At 38.0% G+C, this 27,221-nt stretch overlaps 1 long non-coding RNA gene across 2 annotated transcripts; it reads left to right on the forward strand.

Moving 5' to 3' along the window:
- The first annotated feature begins 2,844 nt into the window (after nucleotides 1–2,844).
- Nucleotides 2,845–26,987, forward strand: LOC123835639 (uncharacterized). Of its 2 annotated transcripts, XR_006788790.3 has the most exons (4): nucleotides 2,845–3,949; nucleotides 11,016–11,090; nucleotides 25,191–25,267; nucleotides 25,847–26,987. It is a non-coding gene; the product is annotated as an uncharacterized LOC123835639 (long non-coding RNA). The 2 variants fall into 2 exon arrangements; XR_008505279.2 differs by having other exon boundaries at nucleotides 25,191–26,987.
- The last annotated feature ends 234 nt before the right edge of the window (nucleotides 26,988–27,221 follow it).

Consider the following 27,221-nt stretch of genomic DNA (forward strand, 5'->3'; position numbering starts at 1 on the left):
CCAATTCTGAACCATGCCTCTTTGTTTAAACTGACCCACTCAATGACCCAATTGTAATACATTGATGCTGAAGAAAATCCAAGGTATAAAAAGTAAAGTTGAATATGATTTGGGCTACATTTCTTTGGAATTTATTTTCTTTCCATACCACCTGGGACCTTTAAACCTTCTAGCCCACTAGGTTTTTAATCCCTTCGGTGTTTCTGCTCAAACTCAGTATGCATGCAAATCACTCGAGTATCTTGTTAAATAAAAATTATGATTCAGCAAGTCTGGGGTGGAATCTGAGATTCTACGCTTCTGACAAGCTTCCAGGAGAGATGGATACTGCTGATCCAGGGGACACATTTGAGTAGCAAGATCCTGGAAGACAGACAAAGCTATTAATAACTTGGCAAGTGTTATAATGAGAATTCTTACAAATAAGAATATGTGCAAATTGTGATAAATAATCTTGGTAATATGTAACGATTTGTCTTTAGGGCCTAAACAGTGGGCCCAGCACTGCCCAGGGATGCAGAATCATTGAAATGAGCCTGTTGCTTTAAAAACTGAGCATTAACCAAAATTACAACAAACCAGTAAGTTACTCATTCTGAGTAATAGGTATTTAGGTATGTGCAATTGTGTTAATTAGTGTAAGTGATAAATGTATAGCTTATCGAAGTTTCTTAGCTGCAAATGCAACACTCAACTTGCATACCCTGCTTGTGGAAATTATTTTAAACACAGAAAACAGTCAAGAATTTGAGAACCACAGCATTATTAATGTCCACGTGTGTATTCTTGTTCCATTACGAACTGTTTAACATATTACTATTAAGGTTTTTACTTTTCCTTGTGATATAATTATTATACATTGAAAAGAAAAGTTCTATGTGTAACATAACTTTCAAAAATATCTATATCCGGGGCACCTGGGTGGCTCAGTCGGTTAAGCTTCTGCCTTCAGCTCAGGTCATGATCCTGGGTCCTGGGATTAAGCCCCGTGTCAGACTCCCAGCTCAGTGGGAAGCCTGCTTCTCTCTCTCCCTCTGCCTCTCCCCCTGTTTGTGCTGTCTCTCGCTTGCTCACTCTCTCTCTCAAATGAATAAAAAAAATCTTTAAAAAAAAATCTGTATCCTCCTTTTAAAAGAAAGTAACAAATCTAGTATAAAAGTACAAAATGTAAAATCATGAATGTAATGTTTTATCATCAATTAATTGTTGATTGAAGTGTTCAGGATTTTTCAGACACGTACTGCTTCTTCCACCTCTCAGTAGCACCTTGAAATGCTCTGATATTGCCCTGCTGTATTGAGAAAGGGGGCATTTAAAAAGCTCAGTTAATCTATTTTTATGGTAATCAGAACCCTCAATTTCAATCTGATTTTTTTAGTCAAAGCAGTCTCATTTACATGAGTACAATAAATGTTTTGAAGTGTGGCTAGGATCATTTCCATAATTCTATATTTCTTATCTTGCCTTAGTCTTCTTGAACCTGACATTTTGCTATAATTTGCAAAACTGAACTCCATTCAGAAACAAAAAAAAAATCCTTGGTAGAAAAAGGGAAAATCAAGAAGACAGGCACCACCTTTAATGCAGCTTTTCTCTTTCATCATTAACCCAATGGGCAGGAAGAAAAGCTCACAAAGTAGTTCACCATAAGTGCAGGACTGATTAATTTGCTAGAAATAGACATCATTTTCATCCAAGTTCAGATTGGCTCCCACCAAGTTCTGTGTGATTTCACTTGGAAATGGAACCAACGACAAGTAGCTACATGCCTGAGCTGAATCCCAAAATTACTCCTGTGCCATCGCTCTCCCGGTTTGTCTGGGACACTCTTACAAACATAACGAGAAAAAGGTTGCCAATACCAACAGCACTACTAAAACACTTTAAAAATGTTTCTTCAAAAATAAATAAATAAATACAACGTTTCTTCGAATTTGTGTGTTTCACAACCACCTCTAGATACTATTTTTCCAAACAAGAGTCTTACTCTGTGTCTTGGCATTTTAGCAAGGATTTGTGTCATGTTCAATTATGAATGTGTTCATTTCATTGAGAGGATTGAATAAATCATATGCTCAGTTGATGAAAGCACTTTCTTGTTTAAAGAAGCAGATTGACATAAAATACTTCAGTAAGTCACTTATCTATATTTCACTGACTTTGAAATTTGTGTCAGGAACTTCAGTTTATCTACAGGGGCTGTATCCTTATTTATCAGGGTTTTTTTTTCGCCCCTGATAAGGCAGTCTTACCAGATAAAGTCAAATACTATTTCCATGCAGCTTTTTCTTACACCCCGAAAAGCAAGCCCTTAGGGAAGTGAAGTAAAAGTGTGCCTCCGAAAGCCACATCCTCTGTGGATGACTTTTAGAGGAAGCACTTTCTAGTTTATAAATCGAAGCCGGACACTTAGAGCCCTGGGAGATAAAACGGCAGAACCTACCAGTCTCGTGGCATCTGAAACCACAGTCTGTACCTGTCACTTATCGTTTTGTAAATGGACTAAAAATAAAAGACTGATGGGTTGTGTGAAATCCATAATTTCTGTTAATGGTCCACTAAGAAGCTGTGTGTTTAGGACACTTCATGTCACTCAATGGCTCCCGGCCCCCCAGCTGCTGCCTTTTTTTTTTTTTTTTAAGATTTTTATTTATTTGAGAGAGAGAGAGAGAGAATGAGCAGTGGGAATGGGCAGAGGGAGAGGGAGAGAGAGAAGCAGACTCCCTGCTGAGCAGGAAGCCCAACATGGGACTCAATCCCAGGACCCCAGGATTGTGACCTGAGCTGAAGGCAGCTGCCCAACCAACTGAGCCACTCAGGCGCCTCCCCCTGCTGCCTTAAAGACAGGTCTTAGAGCACTTGTTTAGTCCTTTTTTCCTATTTTGACTCTGAAGTAAAATAATAAGTGTGCTTATTACATTTAGTTTCTTTCTATACAGACACCTAGCACATGATTTTGCTTTCTAACTTCACACTTAACTCCCTGAAAACATCCATGTATGCATATCAGTGTTCTTTCTAGTTTCAGAGGCTGAGTTTATGTCCAGAATGAATGCTAATATATATTGTTGTCTGGATACTAGGGCCCCATCCTTCACTATTCCTCTCTCTCTCTTTCTTCTGTCTCTCCCCTCCCTCTCTCTCCCTCCCTCTCTTACCCTAACTCTCCATCCATCCCTCTATCTCATCTCGGTCTTTCCCTCTGTCCTGTGTTTTCAATTCCTTCAGTTCCACCTGCTCTTTCTTTTTAGACTCTTTCCTTTCAGAACATAAATACTCCCAGTCTCTTGTTCTAAAAATAATATCCTATAACTGTCTTCTCTTTCCTTCCTTTCAAAACCAAACTTCTTGATGAAGTAGAGCACTCCCCACTCCATTTCCTCGCCTCTAATTCCATCAAGGGCCTACTGCAATTTGGCCTCTGCTCACACAACTCCTCAAGGCACCAAAGAGGTCAGTAACTCCCTCTCACTGAACAGTTCCCAGGCAGGATTTTACTTGGAGTTTGTGGCATTTAATCGAGTTGACTCTTCCCTTCCTATATGCATTCCTTCCTTGGCTTCTCTTTTTTGTTTCTACATTTCCTTCTTTCTCTCACTACTTTTGAACCACAAATACTTAAGTAAAATTATGTGCAGTGTTGAGCATATTCTTACATTTAAAAGGAAAATAAATGCCAATCTGATTGTACAGGAAAAGGTTTCAAATTGCCCAGACCCTAAAATTATGTATGAAAAGCAGTCATTATCTATACTTCAAATTAGCTAAATACATAAAACTATAACTTTATCTTCATTTATCAGCATAGGAAAAACTACTTTGTTCTACGCACGGATCCTCGGGTGACTGGACTGACCTGACCAGGAGAAAGCCCTTGGTAGGAAGGCACAATGCTAACTCTCTCAACATCATATGACTACAGAGAACAGGTGTCAAGAGTCTCAACTGTGTGAGTTTTCTGTTTCTCAAAAACAAAGATTCAAAGTTACTTATCTGAAACCAGTTTTTAAAAAGCAACTTAATCCTTCTGTTTCTGCTAAATTCTATATTCATTTTTCACGGGCAAAGATGTGTTCGTTTCTTAGGGCTGTTGTAACAAAGTACCAAAACCTGGGCTACTTAAAGCAACAGAAATTTATTCTCTCACAATACCGTAAGCCAGAAGTTCAAAGTCAAGGAGTTAGCAAGCAGGGCCATATGCTCTCTGAAGGCTCTGGGGAAGAATCCCTCCTTTTCTCGTCTAGTTCCGAGAGGTTGCCAGCAATCCTTGGGGGTCCCTGGCTTGTACACCTGTCACTCTAATCTCTGCCTCTGTCTTTGCATCTCTTCTCCCTTGTGTGTCTCTGTGTCCAAATTTCCCTCTCAAAAGGACACCAGATATATTGGCTTTAGGGCCCACCTTAATCCAGTATGACCTCACCTTAAGTTGATTACGTCTGCAAAGACCCTATCCCCAAATAAGGTCCATTCACAGGTTGTAAAAGCATTTTGGGGAAATGCTTTTCAGCCCAGTATAAATGGAAAACCAAAAATTGTTATTTTGGAAAATAAAAAGGGGAAAGGAATTTATTATTGTTTTTAAATAATCACATATTATGTTACTTTTCTTCCTCTGCAAACCTTACTAAAACAATAATAAAGGAATAAAGCAATCAAAAAGAGATACCATAAAAAACACCACCCCCAAAAAAAATCCATAGGAAGGAGAGATAATACAGGCTCTATTCTTTTTAAATGTGAAAATTATATTGTCCAATAGATATATGATTAGGATGCTGTGAAAAGGAAAAATCAGAGTACAAAATTACGATAGAAATAACATTATAAAAGGAAAGATAAATCCCAGGACCAAAAGTAAAACAAAAAACAAAGAGTTAGAAGTATAGAAAAGAAAATTAGTAGATAAGTCCATGGGGGTTTATAGTCCACTTAATAAGAATTATAGACAGAGAAAACAGAACAGAATGAACTATCAAGAAAACAATTTTTTTTAGACACAAGGGACATAAATCCCCAAGCTGAATGTGTCTAGCACAATTAGGCAATAGAAAAAAATGAAAGAAGACCCCATGAAACACATGAAATGTGAAATTTCAAAATAACAGCTATAAAGTAGAAAACATAAAGTTTCCAGAGAAAAATCACAAAGATCACCTATAAGAGATAGCAACGCAGAATTGTATTAGCCTTCTCAGAACAATAGTGAATGACAGAAGACCTTGGAGAAGTATCTTAAAAAGTCTTAATGTAAATGACATTTGATGAACAACTCTGTATTTAGCCAAGCTACTGATCAAGAATGAGATTGAAAAAAAGACATTTTTAGGAATGCAAGGACTCAAACATATATATGTACCTTCCAGGCACTCACTCGTGGGAAGATACTGGAGGATATGCTGTAACAAACGATGGGGCAAATTAGGAAAGAGGCAGATGTAGGATAGAGCAAACAGTGAATCAAACCAGAAAAATGGCCAAATTTTTGAGGATGACAAGGAAGGGAAATATGAGGACAACAGGCTGTCCGGGGAGCCTCAGGGCAACCAGCCCACACTGGATGAGGAAAACAGAGATTACAGTGAGAGGTTCTTGATATATTACTAATTCAAAGGAAAAGTCCAAATGGCATAAATTATTATGGAATAAAGGAATGTTCAGATGAATTGCAAATGGAGACAAAATAGTTTTCCACAGTGGGCAGGAAATCAATTAAATCACTACCCTGTGAGACAGAATTTACTTCTCACTCAGTTCCCTACAACTTACAAAGAGCTCCAAATCAGCTCAAAGAAAAGTAAAAGGGCTAGAACATGATAACCCAAGGGGTATATTATAAAAGATACACAGTTTTCCATGGAAACGCAGGAAAAATTTTTCTGCACATTAAATGATGAATACGTTAATTTTGTGAAGTAGGTGTTCTATGCAGAGGAAGAATCTCAAGCTAACAAACTGGTTACTTAATTTATATTTCCATAGTTGGCAAAGGCATAATTAGGACCGTAAATTGTACATGCCTACGTGTGTGTGTGTATGTGTGTGTGTGTGTGTTTTCATGATTCCCCCTTGATAGTCCAAATTGTGATTTTCTTTCTGTAAATTTCAAAAGGTGATGACAAGTTCGTGTGGCTTATTTTTTTCAAAGTTGATATTGACAACTTATCAACTAGGACCCACTTGAAGTAAAATAATTTTGCTTTTCAGGGTCTTTACCTACAGTGAATATGGCCATAATTTCTTCTAGTTGCTTCTCAAAAGGGGAGGCAATTTAAGAACAGCCAGGGAAGGAGTATGTGTGTGGGTTTCCTCGTGTATAATTACCATGCGCCCCCCCTCCCGTCTTTGTAAATTCTGTCTCCTCCACTGTGTTTGCCCTTACTAGTCTGATTCTGACGTCCTAGCTCTGGTCTGAACCTGGCTGTACTTTGCTAACTTTGGGCACAGACTTGCTGTAACTAGTTTATACAAAGGAGGCAAGGGCCAGAGGGACTGTGCTGGTCTCTCTCACCCTTGTGCAATTTAGTTCTGGTGATATTTATAATTATCAGGCAATCTTTACAACAGCCAGTAGGGTCAAATGGCATCCCTTCCAACCTATACCTTTCCCTAGGAAATCACAGAAGCTCCTCCACATTCATACAGTGTGCTGGGGGCAGGGGGCTGTTGGGATAACCAGGTGCTTGTAGTAAGATAGACTCTAAAACTATGACAACCATTAAAAAAAAAAAAAAGCAGAGAATATATTTTTAAAAGGATATTAAAGATCCTTTGAAAGAAAGGGAAGCAAGGGGTCCCTGGGTGGCTCAGTTGGTTAACCATCTGACTGTTGATTTCAGCTCAGGTCTTGAGATCAAGCCTCATGTCAGACTCTAAGCTCACGACAGAAGTCGGGTGGAGAGTCTCTCTCCCTCTGCCCCTCCCCCCACTTGGGTGTGCCTGCTCTCTGTAAATGGGTAAAATCTTGAAAGAAAGAAAGAAAGAAAGAAAGAAAGAAAGAAAGAAAGAAAGAAAGAAAGAAAGAGAAAGAAAGAAAGAAAGAAAGAAAGAAAGAAAGAAAGAAAGAAAGAAAGAAAGAGAAGCAAGGATATGTATGGTCAATTTTGTCCTCAAGTTCTCCTGTTTAGTCCTTCCAGAGAGTTATTGTGTATCTATTACATGCTCAAGTCATAATTGTATCAGGTAACTCAGAGGTTATCAGCATCTTGGGAAACTAGTCCAAATGAATCACCAGAGATAAATAAAATGAGATGTAGAAGTTTTAATTGGGGCTTTCTAAAAATTTGCGAAGATTATATTGTTTGTAATATATAGTCATGGTAAAGAGAGTTGGGTGATTTCAGGAAATAATGTCCTCAAACTCCTACATTCAGCCATTTACTTCTGTTCGTCAAGGAAACTGCCTGGGAAGCAGGAAGATACAAAAACAGAATCTACGCACAGCTTCTTTTTATAGACTCCATGAAATCAGTGTCCTTACACTGTAACAATATTAACCTCAAATATTTAAAAATTATATTAGTTGTCTAAGAATGAGATGGTAGCTTTAAATAGTCAACATCCATTTCGGAAAATCTTTTAGTCACTTGAGATACTTGATAGGTATCTTAGATTTGGGTGTTAGTGGGTTTTCTAGGCAGCTGCGAAGGTGATGAACAGGTGAAACAGAGATAATCTTCAGTGTTTGCTGTTTTTTAACTGGTAAATTTTGGGATTACGTGCCACACAGTAATAGATAACTGAGTACTTTGTGCTATGTCAGTATTATCTTGAATATTTAAAAAATCAGATGGCAGCTTACGAGACATCAGTTGTCTAGTAAAATAGTATATTACTAGTCAACATTAGCCGCTATAATTACCTTGTTTGATTTGAAAAATCCTTAATCTATTTAAAGGAAATACCTGATAAATATCTTGATCCTTAATCTATTTAAAGGAACACCTGATAAATATCTTGGACTTTAGGTCTATTTGGAAAGTATAACAACTCATCTATTTAAAACTTTCCATCAAACTTCCATAGGTATTAAAATACTATGTCCTATGCCAGAGCAAAAGGATATCAACTCAACCTGATACTAAGAAATTGTATAATAACTTTATTTGGGCTCATATTTGGGGAACAAGTAGATTCAGGCCTTAAAACAGCATATGTATAAGAAAAGGGTTTTCTTAATTTGGGTATCAATTGATTGATACCTTTGAAGATAATTTCACCCTGTTTTTTTTTTTTTTTAAGATTTTATTTATTTATTTGAGAGAGAGAGAATGAGAGACAGAGAGCATGAGAGGGAGGAGGGTCAGAGGGAGAAGCAGACTCCCTGCCGAGCAGGGAGCCCGATGCGGGACTCGATCCCGGGACTCCAGGATCATGACCTGAACCGAAGGCAGTCGCTTAACCAACTGAGCCACCCAGGCGCCCAATTTCACCCTGTTTTTGAGGTGGGCCCACTTACATTCAATTTTGGGTCAGTTCCAATTGATGGATTAAGGAGGGTTGCTTTAAAAAGTTTTTTTATATTATATGTAATCCCATTCTAACTTTCTGTAAGTAATCACGTAAGGAAAGAAAGTATTTTGGAACTAAGTGATAGGCCACAGTTTAAAAATGCTTATCTTATTATTCAAATCACTTATGTTTTCAGTTCATAAATACTTTGATTATTGATCAGTGATGGTTCAGCTGTAACAGCCAAAGATTTATATTGATAATGGTAAATATTTTGATTTATCATTTCTTTTAAATATTGTATTATTTTATTGTGGTGTGAGTTTAACTAATACCAGGCAAAGAAACATACTCACTTTAGAACTATAAATGTCAATATCCCAATTCAATGTGACTTAAAAAAAATAAAGGAATTTAAATTAGAGATCAAGTATATCATTTGAGTTTTTCACACAAAACAGTGGCATCTAGTGGTCTACAAAAATCCTCCTCCTAACTGTTTCTAACTTCTCTTTGCTATTAGTTTGAATCAGGTGTTATTTGCCTATAGCTGGTTCAACTGCTAGTGAGGTTTACTAGGATCGCTTGCTGTAGAGATTCAGACTTTTATAATATTAAATTGATCTTTATTAGTAGTTGTGCATGTAACCTAATGTCCACAGTGCTGTTCTTTCTAAAGAAGTTACTCTAGTAGAGATCTTTATATGTAGATGGTGCTAATACTCAATAACTGCTACAAAATTAAATTACTTTTAAGACATCAAACAAAAGACTACCTTAGAACAAAGGGCTATAAAAAGAGATTCACCTTTGGAGGCAATGAAATTCGCCTTTTTATCTCTAAAGCGGAAAGGAGTAATGTAAGCTATTTTATCACCACTTGGCATTAATAGTATGGATATGCTTTCACTTACTGCCTAGTACTGGACACCTGACCACAACATATTCCTGTTTTAAACTTTCTTAAATAGTGCTCATTATAAGAAAGATATTGACATTATCTGTATTTATTATGACCGAGTATGGCATGCACCAATTTGGTTTAGGAAAGGTAAATAAAATATTGTCTTTTATATGTAAATGCATTAATTAGTAAAAATAGAATATATTTTTTTCATACTCACACTTGTATATGTATTTACCTGCATGACCAATAGAAGATAACGTGAGACTGCTTAAAAGTTTTAAATACAGGGATTTAATTTTTGTTTGATAGCATTCTGTTCACTCACACGAATGCTACATGTAAAACTCAAATATCGCTATCACTGTGCACCAACTCTGAAAACAATTTTAAATAATTCTAACTGAAAAGGAACTCAAAGGTGTGTTGGGTGGCAATTATTAGCTTAAATTCATATTCACATCTAGCTCCACATTTACTGTATGAAACAAGAACTTTGTAATATTCTCCTTCTTGATCTGGAGGCTGCTTACATGGTGTAAATTCAATGCGCTCTATACCCATGATTTGCATATGCATTTACGCATAACTTGTATATTACATGAAAATAACATTTACACTGAAAAAACTAGGGGATCCAGAAATTGATCCTTTTTTTTAGAAAGTTCTTGACATATATAAGCACTATTTGAAACTTGCAGGCTTAATGGCAATTTTTAATTGAAAGAATTATTACAATCTTTTAAAAATATCAACATTTTCCTATCAGTATAATTCACTTGCTTTATTATTTTTTTTAAGATTTTTTATTTTAGAGAGAGAGTGAGTGTGAGCAGGTGGGGAGGGGCAGAGGGAGAAAGAGAGAGAGAATCCCAAGCAGGCTCCATTCTCAGTGCAGAGCCCAACTAGGGGCTTGATCTCAGGACTCTGAGATCATGATCTGAGCAGAGACCAAGAGTCGGACACCTAACTGACTGAGCCACCCAGGCAACCCTGCTGTCAGTATAATTTAAACAGATACTTGATACAGTTGACCCTTGAACATGGGTTTAAACTGCATGGGTCCATGTGTATGTGGATGTTTTGCAGTACTGTAAATGTATTTTCTCTTCTTTATGATTTTCTTAACATCTCCTATTCTCTAGCTTACTTTATTGTATGAATATAGTATGTAATATATGTAATACAACAAATATATTGATTGTTTATGTTATTGGTAAGGTTTCTGGTCAATAGCAGGCTATTAGTAGTTAAGTATTTGAGGAGTCAAAAGTTATACATGGATTTTCCATTGCACGGTGGGGGAGGTGCCCCAAACCCCATGTTGTTCAAGGGTCAACTGTATTTGTCTTCATACTTTCCTTATAGAGAATAACTCAATTACTTATATGAAAAATAACTCATAGATCTTTTAACATTAACCTATCCCTAGAATTTAGAATGATTCATTTAGGTAACTAACACCAGACTGTAACCAAAGTTTGAGATTTTAAATTACTTACGTTGGCTCATTTATTCTTCAGTTATCTTTAAGGTAAGTAATTACTCAGTAATAGCTAAAAATAACACTTAATGCCAAAACAAGTTTTCTAACAGTGATATTTTATTTGTAAATCTGTGTAGATCTCACAACTAATTCACATAAAAATATTTTTCTCTTTAGTTGGTACTGAAAACAGGAGAAACAGAAATGAAAAAAAAAATCCTCGCTGCAGGAATTCAAACTAAACCGTATGAGGTAAAATATTACTTTATGATTAAATATTGAAAAGTCATAAAATTCATCTTAATCATTAACATCCTAAACATCAAACAGATTGAAAGGTATAATTAGAAAAGATATATAGTATCAGGTAGTTTCTAATTTGGGAAAAATAATTTAGGAAATGACTCAAACTCTGAGCTGTAAATATTCATAATAATGAGCTGATGGTCTGAAATGTCTATTTTCATACCATTCCACAATTATAAGCCAATTATTAATTTTATATCCATTTTTAAATTAACAACTAAGAAATAATACCCTGTATGACTCCTTTTTTCTTCTAATTAAAAATGTACCTAAAATTACTCTAAAATAGTGAAGCATAGGGGGTACTCCTTGCTAAGAAGAAACAAATTCCATTGGTGTTTAGGAGACATTAACCTTCAAATCTGCTGATGTAGGTAGAAGGGGTTTATCAAACACTTTTCACATGTCTCCTTGGAGTTTCCTGGCCTTGGCAAGCTTTCAGACCCACCACAGCCATCACTGCAAAATGTGGGGTCTGGCTTCCTGACAGGCTGCCATAGGGACTAGGTAACACAACATGGAGGTGCGCTGTAAATTCTTCTCACGGGGCAAACTTTGACTAATGATTGGTAAGAGATACAAAGAAGACAGCAGACAATTTCTTCTCTATTCCTCCTGCCAAAGGACCGTTCTGTTACATAGGCTTTCCAAACATGTCCTTTCAAGGCTTGTCAGAGAGTGGCAGCCAGCTCAGCAACACATCACCTTTTATTTTCTTCCCAACTCTCTTTGCCTTTCTTCTTCTTTCTCTCCCTCTTGGTGCCCTGGGATTGTCTTTTCAATTAACTAACATGTTAATGTATAGGTATTGTCTCAGCATCTTTTTTTCTTTTTTTCTAAAGATCCCAAACCAAGATAGGAATTCTTTGAGTTCAAGTTATATAAGAAAATAATGATATTACCATTGTAATCCATAAAAATAATATCCTTAATAGTGAAATGGAATCTTTAGGCTTTAATATATAACTATATTTAAATTGCATCCTCCACTTTCGTCAAATATACCTTCACAGAGTAGGCATTTATTGAGCTAGTTTTGAACATTTAAACTTGAGGTGACTATCGGACACCCAAGTAGAGATATAGAGAAGGCTGTTGGTTATGAGTCTGGATTTCAGAAGAGAGATCCAGGATGGAAATATAAATGTAGGAATCATAGCTTATAGATGGTATATCATATGATGAGATTGAAAGAGATTTTCTAAGCACTAAGATTGATAAAGAGAGATGATCCCAAAAGGACCAAGCTCTAGAAAACTCTCACATTTTAGTCAGGAAATGAAGAGGAAACAGTAAAGAGTCTGAGATATTGTCCAAAGAGGTAAAGGAATAACCCAGAGAGTGTAATGTTTTGGATGCTAAGAGAAAAAAGAATGTTTAAAAGGGAAGAAAATCAGCCACTGGGTTCAATGATACTGATAGTCAAATAAGAAAAAAAAATGACTGAGAATACAGACTGAATATTACAGTGAACAGGAGATTTTTGCACAGTGAAGGAGATGAAAAGTTGATTAGAATAGATTCAAGAGGGTATGAGAGGAGGAAATGTAGCTACATAGACAGCTTATTCAAAGAATTTTGGTATAGAGGGAAAGAAAGAAATTGGATGTAAACAGGAGGCCATGATGCTACACGAAGGTTTTTTCAAAAATAATTTTGAAAAAATAGTATTGTTATATACTAAAAGGAATGACCCAAAAGAGAAATTAAAATGGATGATTCAAGGGAGAAAGAGCACTATCTCTGAGGATGTGAGAGGAGATGGCATCAAGAGGACAATTGAAACCTGGCCCACAATAACATAATGAGTAGTTCACCCACACTAAGAGGAATGAATACAAAGATTCAGATAGGTTTATACTTTACTGTTGTAAGCCAATGCTCAATCTTTTCTGGTTGCTTTTTTTTTCTTAATGAAATAAAGTCTAATTGTTACCCAAGAGTGAAGATTAAAAAAAGAATTGTTAAAAGCTTGAGAATAGAGCAGAAAGGCAGAAATATGTCTAGGTGAGAGAATGAATGGTTTATGGATTTATAATACAGTTATTAGCAGCATTAAGGATGATTTGAGTTATGGTTATGAACTTAAAGCAATACAAGAAAGTATGACTATATTTTTCTCTAGTTATGCTCAGCCATGGATGGAATTACACATAAGGAGTAGGCAGATAATTGGTTTTAGGTAGGGTTATGGATTAGCCATAAAAATAAAACAAATGAGAAAAGGATAGAGAATTGAGGATATAGACAAAAAAGTAATTATAATGCGTGAACATAAGATTTAAGCTAGGCACAGAGAAAAGATATAGGGAAGGTGGGAGAGAAAGAGGGTGGTATGCTCAATACATTGTAGGTGCTGGTGAGAGCAAATAATTTGGGGGTTTAGGGAATGATTAGGAAGGATTTGGGGTAGTATTGAAGAGAAGGATAAATACTATATAGGAGTTGTATTTATTGGTATTGAAAAGGTCATAGTATTGAGTGGCTGAGGAGGATGCAAAGGATCATTGGTAGGAGGTCCAGGAATTAAAAGGCCAGGGAGTTAAAAAGATCATCTACATGGATATAGCAATCAACAAAAAAATGTAATAGGAGCAATGTTGGAGAGCATGACAATGATCAAAGGAGCCAGTGATCCTTATTGAAAGAATAAGGGGGGATGACCTGACCCTGAGAGTTACAGATAGATCACTATAGCAAGGACAGATAATGGGTGACACAAACTGATGACACAAATTTGAAACCTGGGGACTTTTAGGGAAGAGAGAAGGAGAATGGACTGGAAGTGGCAAAGAGGAGGAGGCAGGATACCTATCACTTCTCCATGCCCAATTTAAGAAGAGAGTGGAAATGAAATTGGCCATCATTTGAGAAGATAAGTAAAGAAAGTCCTCTGGAAAAAAACAAAAAAACAGGTTTCCATTAAAGCTAGATGGTACAATGAGGGGTAACAGAAGAGACCGGGGCTATAGAAGAATTTGTGAATGTCCTACTGTGAATTTCAGTGGTCACAGCGAAAAGAAATGGGAAGAGTGGAATATGAGTTCAGAGAAGGCACCAGGCAGCATTATAGCCTAAATAATGTAGGTTTAGTCTTAATATTTCTAGGCAGAGGGTGGTGGCCAGACTGTGAGTAGGAGTGGGAGGTCTTGTGAGGAATAGGACTCACTCTGGGCCCCCACTATTCTCTTGCCACAGAAAAGCACAGATTTCTGCAGGCTAGAGTCTTACTGCTAGTGAAAGCTATCCCTCTTGATTTCTGTAGAAGGAAGCTTCCTGCCTGGCAGGGAAGCAATCCTACTATGAGCACAGGGCATCCATCATCCTTTCACTGCAAATAGAGGGGAATGTTCTTCCTTCAAGCACCTGGGCACCTTCTTGACTTCTGAAGGAGGCCCAGGGAAAGGACACAATATGAGTAAGAAAACCAGGAACTTGTTTGTGTCATGAGTTTAACAAGCTTTTCCTTTTCTATTTCATAGTTATTATTTTCTTTTTTTTTTTAAAGATTTTATTTATTTTTCAACAGAGAGAGAGAGACAGTGAGAGAGGGAACACAAGCAGGGGGTGTGGGAGAGGGAGAAGCAGGCTTCCCGCAGAGCAGGGAGCCTGATGTGGGGCTCGATCCCAGGACCCTGGGATCATGACCTGAGCCGAAGGCAGACACTTAACGACTGAGCCACCCAGGTGCCCCCATAGTTATTATTTTCATCTGCAAAAGTCTAAAGGTTGGATGGCAGCTCTTTTTTTCTCATCCCTGGTGACCTTTATTATGATTGTAGGAATGTACACTACCATGACATTACTATTTAATAAAAATTCATAGTATCTCTTGGAATTTATTATACCACGATTATAATTTCAATTAGTTTTGACTGAACTTTTAATAAATATGTCTGTTGTGGAGTCAATTTTCACTCTTGAAATTGGTATTAAGTACCCATCGTATACTAGTCATGCAGCCACAAACTGGGATACACTGAAGGAACCCACAGTCTAATAAGATTACACTTGAAAAGATAATTTTATTTCCCCTATGACATGATGGAGCTACATACAAGAGTCTGTGGGGGGTGGAGAGGTAAGATAGGTAACTCAATTTGAGATGCTTTATTTGAATCTGTAACAAGCGTTCTCACACTGTTTTCTGCCCTGGCTCATTTGACAGATGCAATATGTTCTTTTTCTATGGCAGCGGCTTTCTATTATAATGATTTTCAGTTAGGTGTGTGGAATGATGTGTTATTCTACAGGCAATGGATCAGAATGGCCAAGTAGACAGGGGGCTTAGATAGTTGGAAAACCCATCACCTCCCAGATGAGTATCTTCCATTCTAAAGACAGTTTTCTCCCACTCTGTGAGAATCTGCTTTGTAGGATAAGTAGTCTTAGATTGGGAAAGTGCATTTTAGGGGTATGGTTTGTGCAAAAAATAGGAGCAACTGGAGATGGGGGGGCACAGGTTGGGAGGGGGCTGTGGCAAGACATGAGGTGTGAGAAATAGGCAGACAACAGAACATGCATTAAATTGCATGGTTAAGAAGGTTTGGATTAATTTTTCTGAAGGTTATCAGGAATTATTGATGATTTTAAAACAATGCATGATATAATGAGGCATAAATTCTCAAAAGCTCATTCTGGTCATAGAGTAAGGACGAATTGGAGAACATTTAGAAATTGGAAGACTAGTTGAAGATATTGCCTATCCAAGCAAGCAACAGTAACAGACTAATGTAAGGCAGTGCTGATAGAAATGGAGAAAGAAGAATGGATTTGAAAACATATAGGAAGGAAATTGAGGGAGTGATGGCTTGGACGTGTGGTCACTGAAGAGAGAGGCAAAACAACTTAGTATTTTTTGAAGGTCTACTATGTGTTTCATTTTAGGTACTTTTATTTATGTTATCATTTACTCACACAAATCTGAGAATTTAGTGCTGCCCCATTTTGACAGAAGAGAAAATTGAAGATCAAAGAATATATTTTACATGCCAAAGATTATCCATTAAGTATCCGGAGAGCTGGAATTAAGCCAGGTTGTTTTGGTTTCAAATTACACTCTTTTCCCCATCATATGATAATTCCTCCAAATTACAATGTAACAATAAGACTATCAGATTTCTAATTTAGACAGTTTAGGAAAATGGTGGGGCCATCAATAAAAGTATGCAGTATTGGGCAGAGGTAAAAGATAATGTGTGCAGTTTTGTCTACGAGGAGTTTGAGGACCTGTGACTTACTCAATCAGATGTATATACACAGCATTTGTACATGCAACTCTAAGGATCAAATGATACATACTCTGGATACAGATACACAGTAGAGTTATTCATCTACTATTTCAGTGAGAGGGCATAAAATGATAAGAGAAAAGGACCTACACAGAAATTTGGAGAATAACACCCTTTGACAGAGGCAAAAAGACACACAAAGGAGACCAAGACTAATCAGATAGGCAGGAGGACAATTAAAAGAAATTATTTTTACAAATAAAGAGAAAAGAGTTTCAGGAGGATTTAATTGTTCACAGGGACAAAATGCAACAGAACATACAAGAAATGTGAGGAGCAAAATATATTCCCTGGCACTGGAAATTAGGTCATCTGCGGCCCTAGTGATAAGCAGTTCATCGGAAAGATGGAGGTAAAAAAGAGTATTAGATGGGGCGCCTGGGTGGCTCAGTCAGTTGAGCATCTGCCTTCCACTTGGTCATGATCCCAGAGTCCTGGGATCGAGCCCTGCATCAGGACCTCTGCTCAGTGGGGAGCCTGCTTCTCCCTCTCCCTCCACTGCTCCCCCTGCTTGTGTGCGCTCTCTCTCTGTCAAATAATTAAATAAAATCTTAAAGAAAAAAAAAAGACTATTAGAACTTATCAGGACTACTCTTCCAAAAACAGTAAACATAGCATGGATAACAACTGGATATTATAGGTATGTGGTGATGTTGTATACTATAGGAAGGCTACTCATCAGACATCATGCTTCCATAATACCTACTTAAATATATCAAACAAACCAGGAAAAAAGAAAAAGAGACATCCAACAGAAAAATGGTCAAAGACCAAGCGCTGACAATTCACAAAAAGAGATACCAATTTAAATTTAAGGAAAGCACGTTGAATCTTTTTGGTAAGAAAAGTATTGCAAAGTAAACCACAATGAGTTTCTCATTGTTGGCAAACAAATTAACAGAAATGTTTAAAACAGGGGCACCTGGATGGCTCAGTTGGTTTATCGACCAACTCTTGATTTTGGTTCAGGTCATGATCTCAGGGTTGTGAGATTCAGCCCTGTGTTGGGCTCTGTGCTCAATGGGGAGTCTGCTTGAGGCTCTCTCTCTCCCTCTCCCTCTGTCTCTCCCCTCTCCCTGAGTGCTTTCTCTCTCTCTCAAAATGAAAAATCAATAAATCTTAAAAAAAAAAAAAAAGGAATGTTTAAAACAATAATAACCTGACACTGAGATGAAAGTTAGTATAACTTCCCCAGAGGGCATCTGGGCAATATGTATGGTAATGTAAATCTCCAAATGTAAATTTACTTTGATTCAGATATTTCATTTTTAGAAATTTGTCTTAAATATAAACAGATGCACATAAATATGAACAAATATTTAGCCATGAGGTTTTAGCTCTTGCAGGCTATATTAAAAAAACTATTATAATTAGAATATCATCATTTCAATAGTGCTGATGAATTAATGGATCTAGGCATTGATCATCAATGGCTGTTAACACCAGAAAAAGACAAACAGCACAGTACTATGTACCGCCTGAGGGCAGGACACCATGCCACCTATGAAATATTATTGCCAAAATAGGAAAATTGAATTCTGGATCTAAGTACCTGTTTCTAGGAAATACAGTTGATAGAGGTATACATCAGATCACACTGGTGATGATGCAATCAGCAAAATCTTGGACAGGACAAATAGTAGAGATCCACTGACCTATTTTTTTCTTGTTCTTTTTTTTTTTCCAACAAATAAATTGCAAGGAAATAAGAGAGAGATGAAGAGTAATCTATTGATTAGGAGAGACTTACTGACCATCTGCAGTGCATGGATCTTATTGATTTAAATAATCTGGAGATTAAATAATGCTGATTTAAATAATTTGGAATGTTGATTTAAATAATTTGGAGAGGGGGAGGGAAGGAGTGAGGGAGAGGACATCAAGTATTTTTGAACACTGCTTGAATATTTGATACTGGATAATATGAAGAATTACTTGAATTTTTTTGAGGTGTGATAACGGTGTTATGGTTATGTTAAAAAGAAAAAAAAGGTAGAGTTGGGAATGGATGAGGGTATAGATGAAATATGATTGACCAGAAGTTGATAATTGTTAAAGCTGGGTGATGGGTACATGGTGGTTCATTAAACCAATCTTGCTTAAAAACAACCACCATGAACCTATTTAATAATGTGGTTTTGATTAAATAATTTATGGCATACCCATGAGATAAAATAATATGTAAATATTCAAATGTCCGTTATATTACACAGTATGTAGAATGGCTAATAATATTCAGGCACTCAACTATTCATAAAATATTAATAAATGTAAAAAAGTCACAAAGCAGCATGCAGAGAATTATCCCATTCACATGCAGAGAATGGAAATAAAGACCCCCAAATTAGTAGTAATTATCTCTGAAAAAAAAATTCCTGATTGTGAAGGGAAAGGCATTTGAAGGAAAATTTAGGATCATGGGACATTTTATATTTTTAGCTAAGAGAACTTTATATATTATCTTATTTATAGTTAATTTGATCAAGGACTTACTACTTATCAGACATTGTGCTGGCACTTTACAAACTTATGAAGCATTTGTGAAATAACTATATTTATTTTTAAGAGAAGCCAAGTATAGAAATTTTGAGACACTTGCCTAAATTAACTAGCTAGAAAGAGAGCCAGGATTCAAACCTGCAGTTTGACTCAAGAGCCTTCATGCTTATCCATTGCCTCTTGAGGAAAAGCGGGGAGAAGCAGAGATAGGAAGTCCTAGAGGGAGAAAACGAATGGATGGAAGGAAAGCTCTGAATACACACAGACAGAAGAACCCCATGCAGAGCAGGAGGGAAGTCAAACAGTGGCAGATGTCTGTCAAGTGGGGGTTCCCATCTAACTAGAAAATTTTGTGGTTTTTTTTCACACAAAATGTCTAATATAGTCTTTTCAAACTGTTGAAAATTTTTCAGTTTATTTTATTATGTTATGTTAATCACCATACATTACATCAGTTTTATTTTATAAACCATCTTTTCCCTTTTGTAGGAAATTTATGTTTCCATATACTAAATATTGGGAAAAATTACAGAGATTCCCTATACTGTTCAAGTGGTTCATCTGCTCATGTACAATAGCACACTCTACTAGTTACTATGCCTTCATTTTGCATTTTGATATTCATCTACAAAACAAATACTGAGCATCTACTACGTGCTTGGCATGTTTAAATATTCATGGTGAGTAAGACCTATAGACATGCATATCCCCAGCCCTCATGAAGCTCATGAAGTCCAGGGATCCATAACATTTTTCCATAAATAGACAGTAAATATTTCAGGCTTTGCAATTAATTCTGTCTCTATTGCAACTAACTCAACTCTGCCCTTATAGCTGAAATAGGCCAGACAATATATGCATGAAGAATGTGGCTGTTTTCTGACACAAATTTATTTACAAAAACAGTGCTTTAAAGTCACTTTCAAGTGCAGATGCGTTAAACTGGATTTAGCATGAGAGCCTTGTTCTAGGTTGGCAATGGAATTCTCTGTATTGTGAATTGTTAATAGTGAAAAAACATTGCAGAAGTAGCAATGGAAATTTAAGAGACTCTGTATTTTGTTGTTATGTGGCTCTAGGGTCCTGTTTGGGATTGAGATAGAGTAACACATATCTTTGTTTGCCCCAGACAGTGCAAGTTAATGTCTGTTATCCTGGTATATAATGAACACAGCTCCTCTTTTCACTCTGTGATTTTCCAGTTAGGATGGCAAAACTGTATGGTCGTCCTAAGTTTAGAGCTAGAACAATGATCTCCCTCAATAGGAAAAGGAATCAGATATCAGTTAAGGCAAAGCTATGACAGGAAGATATAAAGGATGTAAAGAAGTTTCTTTACTGAAGAAGGTTTTCCAGAGGGCATATTCGCAAAGGACTGGAAAGGAGGTCAACTGGAATTCTTTTTTTTTTTTTTTTAAGATTTTATTTACTTATTTGAGAGAGAAAGACTGAGCAGAGAGAACATGAGAGGGGGAGGATCAGAGGGAGAAGCAGACTCCCTGCCGAGAGGGGAGTCCGATGTGGGACTCGATCCCAAGACTCCAGGATCATGACCTGAGCTGAAGGCAGTTGCTCAACCAACTGAGCCACCCAGGCGCCCTCACCTGGAATTCTTAACCAATGGTGTCTTAGTTCAGGCTGCTAGAGCAAAGCACTCTATAGACTGGGTGTCTTCTAAGTAACAGAAATATATCGCTCCCAGTTCTGGAGGCTACAAGTCCAAGGTTGAGGCACCAGCATGGTTAGGTTTTGGTGGGAACTGTCTTCCTGGATGTGGACTGCTGGCTTCTTGCTGTGTCCTTACATGGTGGGAAGACTGAGAGCTACCTCCAGGGCACTCACCCCATTCCTAAAGGCTCCATTTCATGACCTAATTACCTCCCAAAGGCCCGCCTCCAAATACCATCCCACTGGGGATTAGATTTCAACATAGGAATTTGGGGGAGGACACAAACTTTCAGTCCATAACAAATGGTGTCTATGAAAAAGGAAGGAAATAGTTGGGGGCTGGGAAGTAAAGAAACAAGAACAGTAAAGGAATAGAACCTGCGAGAAGCATTAAAGACTCACTGATTTTTTGCATCATTATTACAAACAGAACCTTACTGATAGCCTGTATCTACCTTAAAAAAAAAAAAAATCTAGCCTAAATATTTCCCCCTCCTTACTCTGAAACAAGGCAAGTGTTCTTCTGGCGAAAGATCATAGGGGAAGGAACAATCTATTCCAGGAATATTTACATTCCTATTTGCCAAATGTAGTTCGTTTTCAGAAAACAACTAGAGTTGGGGCGCCTGGGTGGCTCAGTCGGTTAAGCGGCTGCCTTCAGCTCAGGTCATGATCCTGGAGTCCCGGGATCGAGTCCCGCATCGGGCTCCCTGCTCGGCGGGGAGCCTGCTTCTCCCTCTGACCCTCCCCCCTCTCATGCTCTCTCTCTCTCTCTCTCTCATTCTCTCTCTCTCAAATAAATAAATAAAATCTTAAAAAAAAAACCAAACTAGAGTTGAGATAAACGTTCAAATTTAGAATGTTTATCCATACCAGATATTTTAAAGCTGCACCCATAATAAGTGTTTCCTGTTGATTTTTAAGATCAGTATTTCCTCACTACCTGTTGCCTCTGCTCCGAGGGCAACCTCAGAGCTGCCGGCAGTAAGGGTTTCCTCCTATCCCGTCGGGCAGGATTAGCCATCTATCTCCGCATCCCCTACGGCAAGTTCACAGATGCGCTTGGAAATCCGCTGGCTGTGAAGAGCTTGATGCTTCGGTTTCAGGGTGAGCTCCCTTCCAAGCCAGAGGGAGGACCCTCCCACGGGCCGTGTGGTTCTGTGGTTTTGTGAAATTGGCAAATACAGGATTTTTTTTTTTAAGATTTTATTTATTTATTTGAGAGAGAGAGAGAATGAGAGCACATGAGAGGGAGGAGGGTCAGAGGGAGAAGCAGACTCCCTGCCGAGCAGGGAGCCCGACGCGGGACTCGATCCCGGGACTCCAGGATCACGACCTGAGCCGAAGGCAGTCGCTCAACTGACTGAGCCACCCAGGCGTCCCTATTTTATTTTTTAAAGATTTTATTTATTTATTTGAGAGAGAGAGAATGAGAGAGAGCACATGAGAGGGAGGAGGGTCAGAGGGAGAAGCAGACCCCCCACCCAGCAGGGAGCCCGATGCGGGACTCGATCCCGGGACTCCAGGATCACGACCTGAGCCGAAGGCAGTCGCTCAACTGACTGAGCCACCCAGGCGTCCCTATTTTATTTTTTAAAGATTTTATTTATTTATTTGAGAGAGAGAGAGAATGAGAGCACATGAGAGGGAGGAGGGTCAGAGGGAGAAGCAGACTCCCTGCCGAGCAGGGAGCCCGATGCGGGACTCGATCCCGGGACTCCAGGATCACGACCTGAGCCGAAGGCAGTCGCTCAACTGACTGAGCCACCCAGGCGTCCCTATTTTATTTTTTAAAGATTTTATTTATTTATTTGAGAGAGAGAGAATGAGAGAGAGCACATGAGAGGGAGGAGGGTCAGAGGGAGAAGCAGACTCCTCGCTGAGCAGGGAGCCCGATGCGGGACTCGATCCCGGGACTCCAGGATCATGACCTGAGCCGAAGGCAGTCGCTCAACTGACTGAGCCACCCAGGCGTCCCTATTTTATTTTTTAAAGATTTTATTTATTTATTTGAGAGAGAGAGAGAATGAGAGCACATGAGAGGGGGGAGGGTCAGAGGGAGAAGCAGACCCCCCACCCAGCAGGGAGCCCGATGCGGGACTCGATCCCGGGACTCCAGGATCATGACCTGAGCCGAAGGCAGTCGCTTAACCGACTGAGCCACCCAGGCGCCCCAAATACAGGATTTTTAAAACTGTAATTGGACAAGTCATACCTTCTTTGAGTCCACCTCCCCCTACTTAGCACTTCCCTAGTGTCCGTGCTTTGGGGGCAGCGGCAGGCATGTCTGGGACCCGGCTAAGGGGAGAGGTTGGGTATGGGGCCATGTGCAGGGGCTTCAAAGCAGCTTCCAAGTGCAGATGCCTTATTGTTAGCCTAGCAGGGCCATGTGGAGACGGCTTGCCGCTGTCTCCCGTGTGGGCTCCCCGGCCTTGCGGAACACCCCAAAAATGCAGATCAGAAGTTATCTGGTGATGTGTACATGTGTCTAGGTCAAGTGTTATGTATGTGGAAAAGAAAGAAGGATCGGTACAAGGTCTGCCTCAGCGGCAGAGAGCGTTCTCTGCTGACACCCTCCCCGGACAGCCTGCATGGAGCGACTGAGGCAGGAGGAGGTGGGTGGCTGATACAGGACCTTTAACGGGCCACATAGGGGCTTGGCAGAGTCAGCTGCGGGCCTGCTTTGCAATCCCACTTATTCCTTGGCCCAATTCTGCTTCATCTCTTTCTCTTTCACGTATTAATCTCTCCTAAATACCGTATACCCCTATCTCTGCCTCAGCATCTGCTTCTGCATAATCCAGCTGTGGCAATAATCTTAGGAAAATTCTGTTGAAGGATAATATCCAGAAAATGGTAAAAGGACTCTGATACAGATATAAAAGTGAACATACGTTGAAGAACTTATTTTACTCATGATATGAGGCAGAGGCTACAAGTGATTCAAAGGAAAAGTCAAAACAGTATGAATTAATGTGGAATAAAAGTATGTCAAGATGAATTGCAAACAGAGACAAAACTAGCTTTTCCACAGGGTGGAGGAAATGAATTAAATCACTTCTGGAAGAGACAGAATGTGCAATTATCAGCTACCTACAATTTATTAAAAAAAATTGCAAAATAGCTCAGTGACAATGAACAGGATTGGAATCTGATAACCTAGAAGAGTATAATATGGAAGATGCATTTTCTTGTTGAAACACATTTTTTTTGTACATCTCTTTTTTTTTTTTAAAGATTTTATTTATTTATTTGAGAGAGAGAGAATGAGAGACAGAGAGCACGAGAGGGAGGAGGGTCAGAGAGAGAAGCAGACTCCCTGCCGAGCAGGGAGCCCGATGCGGGACTTGATCCAGGGACTCCAGGATCATGACCTGAGCTGAAGGCAGTCGCTTAACCAACTGAGCCACCCAGGCGCCCTGTACATCTCTTATTTGCAAAAGTGCTTCCCATCCTACCTCCCTTTTGCTTTCAAAAGAAATAACAGGTAAAGTTTAGTGAGCAAAATCTGTTGGGATTTCAGCACACACATAGAAAAATATTTTATAAAATTCCAAACAGTAATGGATTAAATAGTAAGAAAAATTCGGCAAAACCTTAAATAGCTATAAATGACTATCATTAAAAATTAAACATAATATTAGTCTAATATTTGCTTTATTATTCAAACACAAGCTTTGTAATGGAATCATAAACCCAAGCAGGCTCATTTGAACAATAGAAAAATATTATGATTATGCTGTAAATATATATAGTGGATATGCAATATAGATACATAATCTATAATAATATTGTCAATATGTTGGTGACCTAGGAAGGTGGTTTAGAAATGTATAAAATTATGTCCAACTAGACATCTCTTTGGGGCCCAATTCATTTGTTTCTTGCAATTGTGTTACAAATTCACAAATGAGAACAGTTTCTGGTTAGTCTCTCATTTTCAAGTTCAATTTTAAAAGTACAAAGTCTGCCATAATTAAAACTATTAGAAAAAAATACAGTCTTCAGAAGTTTGTGGACTTTAAAATTGAATTTTATGAGGTGGGAAACTGTTCCTAGTGGGTATTTTATTAATATTTTGTAATGATAATGCTTAGATTTTCCAATTCAAATGTTTGAAGTGTGACAATAGATTTTAAATGATTGATGTGAGTAATTGTAAATGTGTTTAATATTTAGGGTGCTATTTATTCCTCACAATCCGGTGATGTGTATGGGTGGTTATTTGTACAATTCTTTCACATCGAATGGAAGAATAGAGTTCTTTGTATTCAAGAAGATATTTGGAAGCCTGTTCTAAAGATATAAAATTGCTCTCGGAAAACACTAGGAAAAAACAGGCTGTATTGTTCTTCCTCAAAGAGCACAAAAGGCAATCAAACAAGGGAACTAGAATATGGTAATTATTGAGAATGTTGATGGTACCCTTAAGATTAAGCCCCTGATGGCAAATGCTTTTCTGGGGATGAATTTTCTGAAAAATCTATTAAGTGGGGTAAGGAGAGGATGGCAAACTTCTACTTCTACCTTGCACAAAACCATCCATTTATGTAATCGACCAAATCCTATTTCTTGATTTTGCTTATAGAACATGGATAGTGAAATGGATTACTAAGGACATAACAAATAGGTATGAGGAACGACAACAACAACAAAAAAAAACAGGTAAAATGAAGATAATAAAGTGCTATTTCCAGAAGAGCTTGGTCAGGATTTGAAGGGGTAAAAACATACGCATTCCCTTTTGTTTGCAAGGCAGCCTCTGACAATGAAGATGAATTAAAGACTCAGGAAGCTAATGCCCTTGATGTTAATTCCCTTACAGTTCTCTTTCTTGCAGAAACTTCTTAGAGATCAGATGGCTAAGACCTAATCTTTATTTCATGTTTCTGTAACTTTAAAATGAATTTCTCTCTGCTGCTTCTCAGATACTGACAATAAATCCATAGTGCAAATACTGAGAACACTAGATTTTGGAAGAAACCAAAGTAACAAAGCCAAAACCTTTATTCTGGATTAATATATATTTTTGAATCAGTAACGTAATGGCTAAACAATCACATTAGAATTGACACTTGCCGTTTTAGAGTGGGGGATAAATTGGGGCATGTGAAGTATCCTCGCAAAGTTCTCAGATGATGCATTTTGGTTGACTGACTCTATTACTGATGAAAACATCAAGGCAGCTCTTCACTGGGTTATAAAATATTGTGACTATTTTAAAATTGTTCTTATTCTTTTTAGTTTTCCAACACTCCTACTTCTGACAAAACCAAGCACTATGGCGTGAATGCTTCTGTTCTCCTCAAAATTCCTATGTTGAAATCCTGACTCCCAAGGTGATGGTATTAGTTGGTACCTTTGGGAGGTGATTAGATTATGAGGGTGGAGACTCGTGAATGGGATTAGTGCCCTTATAAATAGAGGCCTCAGCGAGTTTGCCGATCCCTTCAACCATGTGAAGATACAGGAGAAGTTAGCTTTCTACAACGGAGAAGAGGGCCCTCCCTAGACCTTGATCTTGCTGGTACCCTGATCTTAGACTTCCAACCTCCAGCAATGTGAGAAATAAAAATCAGTTGTTTATCAGCTACCCAGTGTCTGGTATTTTTTTTATAGCAGTCCAAACAGACTAAGACACCAAAATATTTCCAGTGTGTTTTAAAATATAGAAGCAGCTACAACATAATCCCACTTTTTAAAACAGTAGCATAATACATTTCAACAATTATTTCACACTTGTAGGAAACCCTCTTGAGAAGTCCCTTGAAAAATAAAAAAGCATGGGGACATCTGGGTGGCTCAGTTGGTTAAGTGTCTGACTCTTGATTTTGACTCAGGTCAGGTGTCAGGATCTTGAGATCGAGCCCTGCCTTGGGCTCTGTGCTGAGTGTGGAGCCTGCTTAAGATTCTCTCTCTTCCTCTTCCTCTGCCCCTCCCTCCTCTCTATTGCCGTCTCTAAAAAACAAAAGACAAAAACAAAACAAAAAAACATTTTTGATCTTAAATCTAGTTCATACTATCTACTAGTTATGATTATTAACATGGCCCATGACTTGAGTAAGTATATGAGGAATAAGAATTTTTTTAGGCTCACACATACGCATTTTATCATAAGCATGGGGAATTGTACTATTTCATGCAATATTATCATAAAGCAACTTTATTATTTGGACTCCCACCACCACTTTAAACTTATTCATTGGGGCCATGTCCTCCCTCACACATGGATGCAGACTTGTACTGAACTATGACTTGACTTCTGTTTGGTTTTGGTTATTGAAATCCCTATGGGCGCTTTCTCATTTCAATTCCAAATGAAGCAAACTTGGTTTTAAATTAAGATTTCTTCTTTTCCTTCCCCCCAACTATTAAAATCAAAGGATTATTGTTAAAAAAAAAAAAAGATTTCTTCTTTTCCTTTGGCTGATTTCTTATCATCTTACTGCCACCTCTCATGTAAATAATACTGCTTTTCTCATTCAAGAATTTTTTTTTTTTAAGCATCTCTCCTGTCCTGGTCACTGTGCTAGGCAAACCAGAAACAGTCACTTCTTTCAAGGAGCTTACGGTCTGATCAGAGGAGAGAGATAATAAAGATTTAAACAGACAAGTATAA

Source organism: Mirounga angustirostris, unplaced genomic scaffold, assembly GCF_029215605.1.
Source record: "Mirounga angustirostris isolate CCGP_5_RB_7025 unplaced genomic scaffold, mMirAng1.0.hap1 SCAF_12, whole genome shotgun sequence".
In the NCBI taxonomy this organism is placed as follows: Eukaryota; Metazoa; Chordata; class Mammalia; order Carnivora; family Phocidae; genus Mirounga; species Mirounga angustirostris.